The sequence below is a fragment of the Hypanus sabinus genome, chromosome 23, assembly GCF_030144855.1.
Source record: "Hypanus sabinus isolate sHypSab1 chromosome 23, sHypSab1.hap1, whole genome shotgun sequence".
Taxonomy (NCBI): domain Eukaryota; kingdom Metazoa; phylum Chordata; class Chondrichthyes; order Myliobatiformes; family Dasyatidae; genus Hypanus; species Hypanus sabinus.
The window spans coordinates 46,350,769-46,363,737 of NC_082728.1; positions in this window are offsets into that span (position 1 = coordinate 46,350,769).

The window sequence follows — 12,969 nt, forward strand, 5'->3', positions numbered from 1 at the left end:
TTCCAGTATCAAGTCCAGGCTCTGAGTTGCAAACATCAAGTCCTGGCTACGAGGTTCCAGTATCAAGTCCTGGCTCCGAGGTTCAAATATCAAGTCCTAGCTCCGAGGTTTCAGTATCGTCCTGGCTCAGAGGTTCCAGTATCAAGTCCTGGCTCCGAGGTCCCAGTATGAAGTCCCGGCTCCGAGGTTCAGTATCAAGTCCCGGCTCCGAGGTTCCAGTATCAAGTCCTGGCTCCGAGGTTCCAGTATCAAGTCCTGGCTCCGAGGTTCCAGTATCAAGTCCTGGCTCCGATGTTCCAGTAGGAAGTCCTGGCTCCGAGGTTCCAGTATCAAGTCCTGGCTCCGATGTTCCAGTATCAAGTCCTGGCTCCGAGGTTCCAGTATCAAGTCCTGGCTCCGATGTTCCAGTAGCAAGTCCTGGCTCCGAGGTTGCAGTATCAAGTCCTGGCTCCGAGGTTCCGGTATCAAGTCCTGGCTCCGATGTTCCAGTAGCAAGTCCTGGCTCCGAGGTACCAGTATCAAGTCCTGGCTCCGAGGTTCCAGTATCAAGTCCTGGCTCCGAGGTTCCAGTATCAAGTCCTGGCTCCGATGTTCCAGTTGCAAGTCCTGGCTCCGAGATTCCAGTATCAAGTCCTGGCTCCGAGGTTCCAGTATCAAGTCCTGGCTCCGATGTTCCAGTAGCAAGTCCTGGCTCCGATTTTCCAGTATCAAGTCCTGGCTCCGAGGTTCCAGTATCCAGTCCAGGCTCCAAGTTTTAAATATCAAGTCCTGGCTCTGAGGTTCAAATATCAAGTCCAGGCTCCGAGGTTCCAGTATCAAGTCCTGGCTCCGAGGTTCCAGTATCAAGTCCAGGCTCCAAGTTTCAAATATCAAGTCCTGGCTCCGAGTTTCAAATATAAATCCTGGCTCCGAGTTTCAAATATAAAGTCCAGGCTCCGAGTTTCAAATATCAAGTCCTGGCTCCGAGGTTCCAGTCTCAAGTACTGGCTCCGAGTTTCAAATATCAAGTCCTGGCTCCGATGTTCCAGTAGCAAGTCCTGGCTCCGAGGTTCCACTATCAAGTCCAGGCTCCGAGGTTCCAGTATCAAGTCCTGGCTCCGATGTTCCAGTAGCAAGTCCTGGCTCCGATGTTCCAGTATCAATTCCTGGCTCCGAGGTTCCAGTATCGAGTCCTGACTCCGAGGTTCCAGTAACATGTCCTGGCTCCGAGGTTACAGTATCAAGTCCTGGCTCCGAGGTTCCAGTAACAAGTCCTCGCTCCAAGGTTCCAGTATCAAGTCCTGTCTCCGATGTCCCAGTATCAAGTCCTGACTCCGAGGTTCAAATATCAAGTCCTAGCTCCGAGGTTCCAGTATCAAGTCCTGGCTCCGAGGTTCCAGTAACAAGTCCTGGCTCGGAGGTTCCAGTATCAAGTCCTGTCTCCGATGTTCCAGTATCAAGTCCTGGCTCCGAGGTTCCAGTAACAAGTCCTGGCTCCGAGGTTCCAGTATGAAGTCCTGTCTCCGATGTTCCAGTATCAAGTCCTGGCTCCGAGGTTCCAGTAACAAGTCCTGGCTCCGAGGTTCCAGTATCAAGTCCTGTCTCCGATGTTCCAGTATCAAGTCCTGGCTCTGAGGTTCAAATATCAAGTCCTAGCACCGAGGTTCCAGTATGAAGTCCTGGCTCCGAGGTTCAGTATCAAGTCCCGGCCCCGAGGTTCCAGTATCAATTCCTGGCTCCAAGGTTCCAGTATCAAACCCTGGCTCCAAGTTTCAAACATCAAGTCCTGGCTACGAGGTTCCAGTATTGAATTCTGGCTCCGATGTTCCAGTATCAAGTCCTGTCTCCGATGTTCCAGTATCAAGTCCTGTCTCCGATGTTCCAGTATCAAGTCCTGGCTCTGAGGTTCCAGTATCAAGAACTGGCTCCGAGGTTCCAGTATCAAGTCCTTGCTCTGAGGTTCCAGTATCAAGTCCAGGCTCCGAGTTTCAAATATCAAGCCCTGACTCCGAGGTTCCAGTATCAATTCCTGGCTCCGAGGTTCCAGTATCAAGTCCTGGCTCCGAGGTTCCAGTCTCAAGTCCTGGCTCCGATGTTCCAGTAACAAGTCCTGGCTCCGAGGTTCCAGTAACAAGTCCTGGCTCCGAGGTTCCAGTATCAAGTCCTGTCTCCGATGCTCCAGTAACAAGTCCTGGCTCCGAGGTTGCAGTATTAAGTCCTTGCTCTGAGGTTCCAGTATCAAGTCCAGGCTCTGAGTTGCAAACATCAAGTCCTGGCTACGAGGTTCCAGTATCAAGTCCTGGCTCCGAGGTTCAAATATCAAGTCCTAGCTCCGAGGTTTCAGTATCGTCCTGGCTCAGAGGTTCCAGTATCAAGTCCTGGCTCCGAGGTCCCAGTATGAAGTCCCGGCTCCGAGGTTCAGTATCAAGTCCCGGCTCCGAGGTTCCAGTATCAAGTCCTGGCTCCGAGGTTCCAGTATCAAGTCCTGGCTCCGAGGTTCCAGTATCAAGTCCTGGCTCCGATGTTCCAGTAGGAAGTCCTGGCTCCGAGGTTCCAGTATCAAGTCCTGGCTCCGATGTTCCAGTATCAAGTCCTGGCTCCGAGGTTCCAGTATCAAGTCCTGGCTCCGATGTTCCAGTAGCAAGTCCTGGCTCCGAGGTTGCAGTATCAAGTCCTGGCTCCGAGGTTCCGGTATCAAGTCCTGGCTCCGATGTTCCAGTAGCAAGTCCTGGCTCCGAGGTACCAGTATCAAGTCCTGGCTCCGAGGTTCCAGTATCAAGTCCTGGCTCCGAGGTTCCAGTATCAAGTCCTGGCTCCGATGTTCCAGTTGCAAGTCCTGGCTCCGAGATTCCAGTATCAAGTCCTGGCTCCGAGGTTCCAGTATCAAGTCCTGGCTCCGATGTTCCAGTAGCAAGTCCTGGCTCCGATTTTCCAGTATCAAGTCCTGCCTCCGAGGTTCCAGTATCAAGTCCTGGCTCGGAGGGTCCAGTATCAAGTCCTGGCTCCGAGGTTCAAATATTTAGTCCCAGTCCCGAGGTTCCACTATCAATTCCTGGCTCCGAGGTTCCAGTATCAAGTCCTGGCTCCGAGGTTCCAGTATCAAGTCCTGGCTACGAGGTTCCAGTATCGAGTCCTGGCTCCGAGGATCCAGCATCGAATTCTGGCTCCGATGTTCCAGTAGCAAGTCCTGGCTCCGAGGTTCCAGTATCAAGTCCAGGCTCCAAGTTTCAAATATCAAGTCCTGGCTGTGAGGTTCAAATATCAAGTCCAGGCTCCGAGTTTCAAATATCAAGTCCTCACTCCGAGGTTCCAGTATCAGGAACTGGCTCCGAGGATCCAGTATCAAGTCCTGGCTCTGAGGTTCCAGTATCAAGTCCAGGCTCCGAGTTTCAGATATCAAGTCCTGGCTCTGAGGTTCAAATATCAAGTGCTGGCTCCGAGGTTCCAGTATCAAGTCCTGGCTCAGAGTTTCAAATATCAGGTCCTGGCTCCGAGTTTCAAATATAAATCCTGGCTCCGAGTTTCAAATATAAAGTCCAGGCTCCGAGTTTCAAATATCAAGTCCTGGATCCAAGGTTCCAGTATCAAGTCGTGGCTCCGAGTTTCAAATATCAAGTCCTGGCTCTGAGGTTCAAATATCAAGTCCTGGCTCCGAGGTTCCAGTAACAAGTCCTGGCTCCAAGGTTCCAGTATCAAGTCCTGTCTCCGATGTTCCAGTATCAAGTCCTGACTCCGAGGTTCAAATATCAAGTCCTAGCTCCGAGGTTCCAGTATCAAGTCCTGGCTCCGAGGTTCCAGTAACAAGTCCTGGCTCGGAGGTTCCAGTATCAAGTCCTGTCTCCGATGTTCCAGTATCAAGTCCTGGCTCCGAGGTTCCAGTAACAAGTCCTGGCTCCGAGGTTCCAGTATCAAGTCCTGTCTCCGATGTTCCAGTATCAAGTCCTGGCTCCGAGGTTCCAGTAACAAGTCCTGGCTCCGAGGTTCCAGTATCAAGTCCTGTCTCCGATGTTCCAGTATCAAGTCCTGGCTCTGAGGTTCAAATATCAAGTCCTAGCACCGAGGTTCCAGTATGAAGTCCTGGCTCCGAGGTTCAGTATCAAGTCCCGGCCCCGAGGTTCCAGTATCAATTCCTGGCTCCAAGGTTCCAGTATCAAACCCTGGCTCCAAGTTTCAAACATCAAGTCCTGTCTCCGATGTTCCAGTATCAAGTCCTGTCTCCGATGTTCCAGTATCAAGTCCTGGCTCTGAGGTTCCAGTATCAAGAACTGGCTCCGAGGTTCCAGTATCAAGTCCTTGCTCTGAGGTTCCAGTATCAAGTCCAGGCTCCGAGTTTCAAATATCAAGCCCTGACTCCGAGGTTCCAGTATCAATTCCTGGCTCCGAGGTTCCAGTATCAAGTCCTGGCTCCGAGGTTCCAGTCTCAAGTCCTGGCTCCGATGTTCCAGTAACAAGTCCTGGCTCCGAGGTTCCAGTAACAAGTCCTGGCTCCGAGGTTCCAGTATCAAGTCCTGTCTCCGATGCTCCAGTAACAAGTCCTGGCTCCGAGGTTCCAGTATTAAGTCCTTGCTCTGAGGTTCCAGTATCAAGTCCAGGCTCTGAGTTGCAAACATCAAGTCCTGGCTACGAGGTTCCAGTATCAAGTCCTGGCTCCGAGGTTCAAATATCAAGTCCTAGCTCCGAGGTTTCAGTATTGTCCTGGCTCAGAGGATCCAGTATCAAGTCCTGGCTCCGAGGTCCCAGTATGAAGTCCCGGCTCCGAGGTTCAGTATCAAGTCCCGGCTCCGAGGTTCCAGTATCAAGTCCTGGCTCCGAGGTTCCAGTATCAAGTCCTGGCTCCGAGGTTCCAGTATCAAGTCCTGGCTCCGATGTTCCAGTAGGAAGTCCTGGCTCCGAGGTTCCAGTATCAAGTCCTGGCTCCGATGTTCCAGTATCAAGTCCTGGCTCCGAGGTTGCAGTATCAAGTCCTGGCTCCGAGGTTCCGGTATCAAGTCCTGGCTCCGATGTTCCAGTAGCAAGTCCTGGCTCCGAGGTACCAGTATCAAGTCCTGGCTCCGAGGTTCCAGTATCAAGTCCTGGCTCCGAGGTTCCAGTATCAAGTCCTGGCTCCGATGTTCCAGTTGCAAGTCCTGGCTCCGAGATTCCAGTATCAAGTCCTGGCTCCGAGGTTCCAGTATCAAGTCCTGGCTCCGATGTTCCAGTAGCAAGTCCTGGCTCCGATTTTCCAGTATCAAATCCTGCCTCCGAGGTTCCAGTATCAAGTCCTGGCTCGGAGGGTCCAGTATCAAGTCCTGGCTCCGAGGTTCAAATATTTAGTCCCAGTCCCGAGGTTCCACTATCAATTCCTGGCTCCGAGGTTCCAGTATCAAGTCCTGGCTCCGAGGTTCCAGTATCAAGTCCTGGCTACGAGGTTCCAGTATCGAGTCCTGGCTCCGAGGATCCAGCATCGAATTCTGGCTCCGATGTTCCAGTAGCAAGTCCTGGCTCCGAGGTTCCAGTATCAAGTGCAGGCTCCAAGTTTCAAATATCAAGTCCTGGCTGTGAGGTTCAAATATCAAGTCCAGGCTCCGAGTTTCAAATATCAAGTCCTCACTCCGAGGTTCCAGTATCAGGAACTGGCTCCGAGGATCCAGTATCAAGTCCTGGCTCTGAGGTTCCAGTATCAAGTCCAGGCTCCGAGTTTCAGATATCAAGTCCTGGCTCTGAGGTTCAAATATCAAGTGCTGGCTCCGAGGTTCCAGTATCAAGTCCTGGCTCAGAGTTTCAAATATCAGGTCCTGGCTCCGAGTTTCAAATATAAATCCTGGCTCCGAGTTTCAAATATAAAGTCCAGGCTCCGAGTTTCAAATATCAAGTCCTGGATCCAAGGTTCCAGTATCAAGTCGTGGCTCCGAGTTTCAAATATCAAGTCCTGGCTCTGAGGTTCAAATATCAAGTCCTGGCTCTGAGGTTCCAGTATCAAGAACTGGCTCCGAGGTTCCAGTATCAAGTCCTTGCTCTGAGGTTCCAGTATCAAGTCCAGGCTCCGAGTTTCAAATATCAAGCCCTGACTCCGAGGTTCCAGTATCAATTCCTGGCTCCGAGGTTCCAGTATCAAGTCCTGGCTCCGAGGTTCCAGTCTCAAGTCCTGGCTCCGATGTTCCAGTAACAAGTCCTGGCTCCGAGGTTCCAGTAACAAGTCCTGGCTCCGAGGTTCCAGTATCAAGTCCTGTCTCCGATGCTCCAGTAACAAGTCCTGGCTCCGAGGTTCCAGTATTAAGTCCTTGCTCTGAGTTTCCAGTATCAAGTCCAGGCTCTGAGTTGCAAACATCAAGTCCTGGCTACGAGGTTCCAGTATCAAGTCCTGGCTCCGAGGTTCAAATATCAAGTCCTAGCTCCGAGGTTTCAGTATCGTCCTGGCTCAGAGGTTCCAGTATCAAGTCCTGGCTCCGAGGTCCCAGTATGAAGTCCCGGCTCCGAGGTTCAGTATCAAGTCCCGGCTCCGAGGTTCCAGTATCAAGTCCTGGCTCCGAGGTTCCAGTATCAAGTCCTGGCTCCGAGGTTGCAGTATCTAGTCCTGGCTCCGAGGTTCCGGTATCAAGTCCTGGCTCCGATGTTCCAGTAGCAAGTCCTGGCTCCGAGGTACCAGTATCAAGTCCTGGCTCCGAGGTTCCAGTATCAAGTCCTGGCTCCGAGGTTCCAGTATCAAGTCCTGGCTCCGATGTTCCAGTTGCAAGTCCTGGCTCCGAGATTCCAGTATCAAGTCCTGGCTCCGAGGTTCCAGTATCAAGTCCTGGCTCCGATGTTCCAGTAGCAAGTCCTGGCTCCGATTTTCCAGTATCAAGTCCTGGCTCCGAGGTTCCAGTATCCAGTCCAGGCTCCAAGTTTTAAATATCAAGTCCTGGCTCTGAGGTTCAAATATCAAGTCCAGGCTCCGAGGTTCCATTATCAAGTCCTGGCTCCGAGGTTCCAGTATCAAGTCCAGGCTCCAAGTTTCAAATATCAAGTCCTGGCTCCGAGTTTCAAATATAAATCCTGGCTCCGAGTTTCAAATATAAAGTCCAGGCTCCGAGTTTCAAATATCAAGTCCTGGCTCCGAGGTTCCAGTCTCAAGTACTGGCTCCGAGTTTCAAATATCAAGTCCTGGCTCCGATGTTCCAGTAGCAAGTCCTGGCTCCGAGGTTCCACTATCAAGTCCAGGCTCCGAGGTTCCAGTATCAAGTCCTGGCTCCGATGTTCCAGTAGCAAGTCCTGGCTCCGATGTTCCAGTATCAATTCCTGGCTCCGAGGTTCCAGTATCGAGTCCTGACTCCGAGGTTCCAGTAACATGTCCTGGCTCCGAGGTTACAGTATCAAGTCCTGGCTCCGAGGTTCCAGTAACAAGTCCTGGCTCCAAGGTTCCAGTATCAAGTCCTGTCTCCGATGTTCCAGTATCAAGTCCTGACTCCGAGGTTCAAATATCAAGTCCTAGCTCCGAGGTTCCAGTATCAAGTCCTGGCTCCGAGGTTCCAGTAACAAGTCCTGGCTCGGAGGTTCCAGTATCAAGTCCTGTCTCCGATGTTCCAGTATCAAGTCCTGGCTCCGAGGTTCCAGTAACAAGTCCTGGCTCCGAGGTTCCAGTATCAAGTCCTGTCTCCGATGTTCCAGTATCAAGTCCTGGCTCCGAGGTTCCAGTAACAAGTCCTGGCTCCGAGGTTCCAGTATCAAGTCCTGTCTCCGATGTTCCAGTATCAAGTCCTGGCTCTGAGGTTCAAATATCAAGTCCTAGCACCGAGGTTCCAGTATGAAGTCCTGGCTCCGAGGTTCAGTATCAAGTCCCGGCCCCGAGGTTCCAGTATCAATTCCTGGCTCCAAGGTTCCAGTATCAAACCCTGGCTCCAAGTTTCAAACATCAAGTCCTGGCTACGAGGTTCCAGTATTGAATTCTGGCTCCGATGTTCCAGTATCAAGTCCTGTCTCCGATGTTCCAGTATCAAGTCCTGGCTCCGAGGTTCCAGTATCAAGTCCTGTCTCAGATGCTCCAGTAACAAGTCCTGGCTCCGAGGTTCCAGTATCAAGTCCTTGCTCTGAGGTTCCAGTATCAAGTCCAGGCTCTGAGTTTCAAACATCAAGTCCTGGCTACGAGGTTCCAGTATCAAGTCCTGGCTCCGAGGTTCCGGTATCAAGTCCTGGCTCCGATGTTCCAGTAGCAAGTCCTGTCTCCGAGGTACCAGTATCAAGTCCTGGCTCCGAGGTTCCAGTATCAAGTCCTGGCTCCGAGGTTCCAGTATCAAGTCCTGGCTCCGATGTTCCAGTTGCAAGTCCTGGCTCCGAGATTCCAGTATCAAGTCCTGGCTCCGAGGTTCCAGTATCAAGTCCTGGCTCCGATGTTCCAGTAGCAAGTCCTGGCTCCGATTTTCCAGTATCAAGTCCTGGCTCCGAGGTTCCAGTATCCAGTCCAGGCTCCAAGTTTTAAATATCAAGTCCTGGCTCTGAGGTTCAAATATCAAGTCCAGGCTCCGAGGTTCCAGTATCAAGTCCTGGCTCCGAGGTTCCAGTATCAAGTCCAGGCTCCAAGTTTCAAATATCAAGTCCTGGCTCCGAGTTTCAAATATAAATCCTGGCTCCGAGTTTCAAATATAAAGTCCAGGCTCCGAGTTTCAAATATCAAGTCCTGGCTCCGAGGTTCCAGTATCAAGTACTGGCTCCGAGTTTCAAATATCAAGTCCTGGCTCCGATGTTCCAGTAGCAAGTCCTGGCTCCGAGGTTCCACTATCAAGTCCAGGCTCCGAGGTTCCAGTATCAAGTCCTGGCTCCGATGTTCCAGTAGCAAGTCCTGGCTCCGATGTTCCAGTATCAATTCCTGGCTCCGAGGTTCCAGTATCGAGTCCTGACTCCGAGGTTCCAGTAACATGTCCTGGCTCCGAGGTTACAGTATCAAGTCCTGTCTCCGAAGTTCCAGTATCAAGTCCTGACTCCGAGGTTCAAATATCAAGTCCTAGCTCCGAGGTTCCAGTATCAAGTCCTGGCTCCGAGGTTCCAGTAACAAGTCCTGGCTCGGAGGTTCCAGTATCAAGTCCTGTCTCCGATGTTCCAGTATCAAGTCCTGGCTCCGAGGTTCCAGTAACAAGTCCTGGCTCCGAGGTTCCAGTATCAAGTCCTGTCTCCGATGTTCCAGTATCAAGTCCTGGCTCCGAGGTTCCAGTAACAAGTCCTGGCTCCGAGGTTCCAGTATCAAGTCCTGTCTCCGATGTTCCAGTATCAAGTCCTGGCTCTGAGGTTCAAATATCAAGTCCTAGCACCGAGGTTCCAGTATGAAGTCCTGGCTCCGAGGTTCAGTATCAAGTCCCGGCCCCGAGGTTCCAGTATCAATTCCTGGCTCCAAGGTTCCAGTATCAAACCCTGGCTCCAAGTTTCAAACATCAAGTCCTGGCTACGAGGTTCCAGTATTGAATTCTGGCTCCGATGTTCCAGTATCAAGTCCTGTCTCCGATGTTCCAGTATCAAGTCCTGGCTCCGAGGTTCCAGTATCAAGTCCTGTCTCCGATGCTCCAGTAACAAGTCCTGGCTCCGAGGTTCCAGTATCAAGTCCTTGCTCTGAGGTTCCAGTATCAAGTCCAGGCTCTGAGTTTCAAACATCAAGTCCTGGCTACGAGGTTCCAGTATCAAGTCCTGGCTCCGAGGTTCAAATATCAAGTCCTAGCTCCGAGGTTCCAGTATCGTCCTGGCTCCGAGGTTCCAGTATCAAGTCCTGGCCCCGAGGTTCCAGTATGAAGTCCCGGCTCCGAGGTTCAGTATCAAGTCCCGGCTCCGAGGTTCCAGTATCAAGTCCTGGCTCCGAGGTTCCAGTATCAAGTCCTGGCTCCGAGGTTCCAGTATCAAGTCCTGGCTCCGATGTTCCAGTAGGAAGTCCTGGCTCCGAGGTTCCAGTATCAAGTCCTGGCTCCGATGTTCCAGTATCAAGTCCTGGCTCCGAGGTTCCAGTATCAAGTCCTGGCTACGATGTTCCAGTAGCAAGTCCTGGCTCCGAGGTTGCAGTATCAGGTCCTGGCTCCGATGTTCCAGTAGCAAGTCCTGGCTCCGAGGTTCCAGTATCAAGTCCTGGCTCCGAGGTTCCAGTATCAAGTCCTGGCTCCGAGGTTCCGGTATCAAGTCCTGGCTCGGAGGGTCCAGTATCAAGTCCTGGCTCCGAGGTTCAAGTAACAAGTCCTGGCTCCGAGGTTCCAGTAACAAGTCCTGGCTCCGAGGTTCCAGTATCAAGTCCTTGCTCTGAGGTTCCAGTATCAAGTCCAGGCTCTGAGTTTCAAACATCAAGTCCTGGCTACGAGGTTCCAGTATCAAGTCCTGGCTCCGAGGTTCAAATATCAAGTCCTAGCTCCGAGGTTCCAGTATCGTCCTGGCTCCGAGGTTCCAGTATCAAGTCCTGGCCCCGAGGTTCCAGTATGAAGTCCCGGCTCCGAGGTTCAGTATCAAGTCCCGGCTCCGAGGTTCCAGTATCAAGTCCTGGCTCCGAGGTTCCAGTATCAAGTCCTGGCTCCGAGGTTCCAGTATCAAGTCCTGGCTCCGATGTTCCAGTAGGAAGTCCTGGCTCCGAGGTTCCAGTATCAAGTCCTGGCTCCGATGTTCCAGTATCAAGTCCTGGCTCCGAGGTTCCAGTATCAAGTCCTGGCTACGATGTTCCAGTAGCAAGTCCTGGCTCCGAGGTTGCAGTATCAGGTCCTGGCTCCGAGGTTCCGGTATCAAGTCCTGGCTCCGATGTTCCAGTAGCAAGTCCTGGCTCCGAGGTTCCAGTATCAAGTCCTGGCTCCGAGGTTCCAGTATCAAGTCCTGGCTCCGAGGTTCCGGTATCAAGTCCTGGCTCGGAGGGTCCAGTATCAAGTCCTGGCTCCGAGGTTCAAATATTAAGTCCCAGTCCCGAGGTTCCAGTATCAAGTCCTGGCTCCGATGTTCCAGTAGCAAGTCCTGGCTCCGAGGTTGCAGTATCAAGTCCTGGCTCCGAGGTTCCGGTATCAAGTCCTGGCTCCGATGTTCCAGTACCAAGTCCTGGCTCCGAGGTTCCAGTATCAAGTCCTGGCTCCGAGGTTCCAGTATCAAGTCCTGGCTCCGATGTTCCAGTTGCAAGTCCTGGCTCCGAGATTCCAGTATCAAGTCCTTGCTCCGAGGTTCCAGTATCAAGTCCTGGCTCCGATGTTCCAGTAGCAAGTCCTGGCTCCGATGTTCCAGTATCAAGTCCTGGCTCCGAGGTTCCAGTATCAAGTCCAGGCTCCAAGTTTTAAATATCAAGTCCTGGCTCTGAGGTTCAAATATCAAGTCCAGGCTCCGCGTTTCAAATATCAAGTCCTCACTCCGAGGTTCCAGTATCAAGTCCTGGCTCCGAGGTTCCAGTATCAAGTCCTGGCTCAGAGTTTCAAATATCAAGTCCTGGCTCCGAGTTTCAAATATAAATCCTGGCTCCGAGTTTCAAATATAAAGTCCAGGCTCCGAGTTTCAAATATCAAGTCCTGTCTCCGAGGTTCCAGTATCCAGTACTGGCTCCGAGTTTCAAATATCAAGTCCTGGCTCCGATGTTCCAGTAGCAAGTCCTGGCTCCGAGGTTCCACTATCAAGTCCAGGCTCCGAGGTTCCAGTATCAAGTCCTGTCTCCGGTGTTCCAGTAGCAAGTCCTGGCTCCGATGTTCCAGTATCAATTCCTGGCTCCGAGGTTCCAGTATCAAGTCCTGACTCCGAGGTTCCAGTAACAAGTCCTGGCTCCAAGTTTACAGTATCAAGTCCTGGCTCCGAGGTTCCAGTAACAAGTCCTGGCTCCGAGGTTCCAGTATCAAGTCCTGTCTCCGATGTTCCAGTATCAAGTCCTGACTCCGAGGTTCAAATATCAAGTCCTAGCTCCGAGGTTCCAGTATCAAGTCCTGGCTCCGAGGTTCCAGTAACAAGTCCTGGCTCGGAGGTTCCGGTATCAAGTCCTGTCTCCGATGTTCCCGTATCAAGTCCTGGCTCCGAGGTTCCAGTAACAAGTCCTGGCTCCGAGGTTCCAGTATCAAGTCCTGTCTCCGATGTTCCAGTATCAAGTCCTGGCTCCGAGGTTCAGTATCAAGTCCCGGCCCCCAGGTTCCAGTATCAATTCCTGGCTCCAAGGTTCCAGTATCAAGCCCTGGCTCCAAGTTTCAAACATTAAGTCCTGGCTCCGAGTTTAAAATATCAAGTCCTGCCTCCGAGGTTCCAGTATCAAGTACAGACTCCGAGGTTCCAGTATCAAGTCCTGGCTCGGAGGGTCCAGTATCAAGTCCTGGCTCCGAGGTTCAAATATTAAGTCCCAGTCCCGAGGTTCCAGTATTAATTCCTGGCTCCGAGGTTCCAGTATCAAGTCCTGGCTCCGAGGTTCCAGTATCAAGTCCAGGCTCCAAGTTTCAAATATCAAGTCCTGGCTCCGAGTTTCAAATATCAAGTCCTGGCTCCAAGTTTCAAATATAAATCCTGGCTCCGAGTTTCAAATATAAAGTCCAGGCTCCGAGTTTCAAATATCAAGTCCTGGATCCAAGGTTCCAGTATCAAGTCGTGGCTCCGAGTTTCAAATATCAAGTCCTGGCTCTGAGGTTCAAATATCAAGTCCTGGCTCTGTGGTTCCAGTATCAAGAACTGGATCCGAGTTTCCAGTATGAAGTCCAGGCTCCGAGTTTCAAATATCAAGCCCTGACTCCGAGGTTCCAGTATCAAGTCCTGGCTCCGAGGTTCCAGTATCAAGTCCAGGCTCCAAGTTTCAAATATCAAGTCCTGGCTCTGAGGTTCAAATATCAAGTCCAGGCTCTGAGTTTCAAATATCAAGTCCTCACTCCGAGGTTCCAGTATCAGGAACTGGCTCCGAGGTTCCAGTATCAAGTCCTTGCTCTGAGGTTCCAGTATCAAGTCCAAGCTCCGAGTTTCAAATATCAAGTCCTGGCTCAGAGTTTCAAATATCAAGTCCAGGCTCTGAGCTTCTAATATCAAGCCCTGACTCCGAGGTTCCAGTATCAAGTCCTGCCTCCGAGGTACCAGTATCAA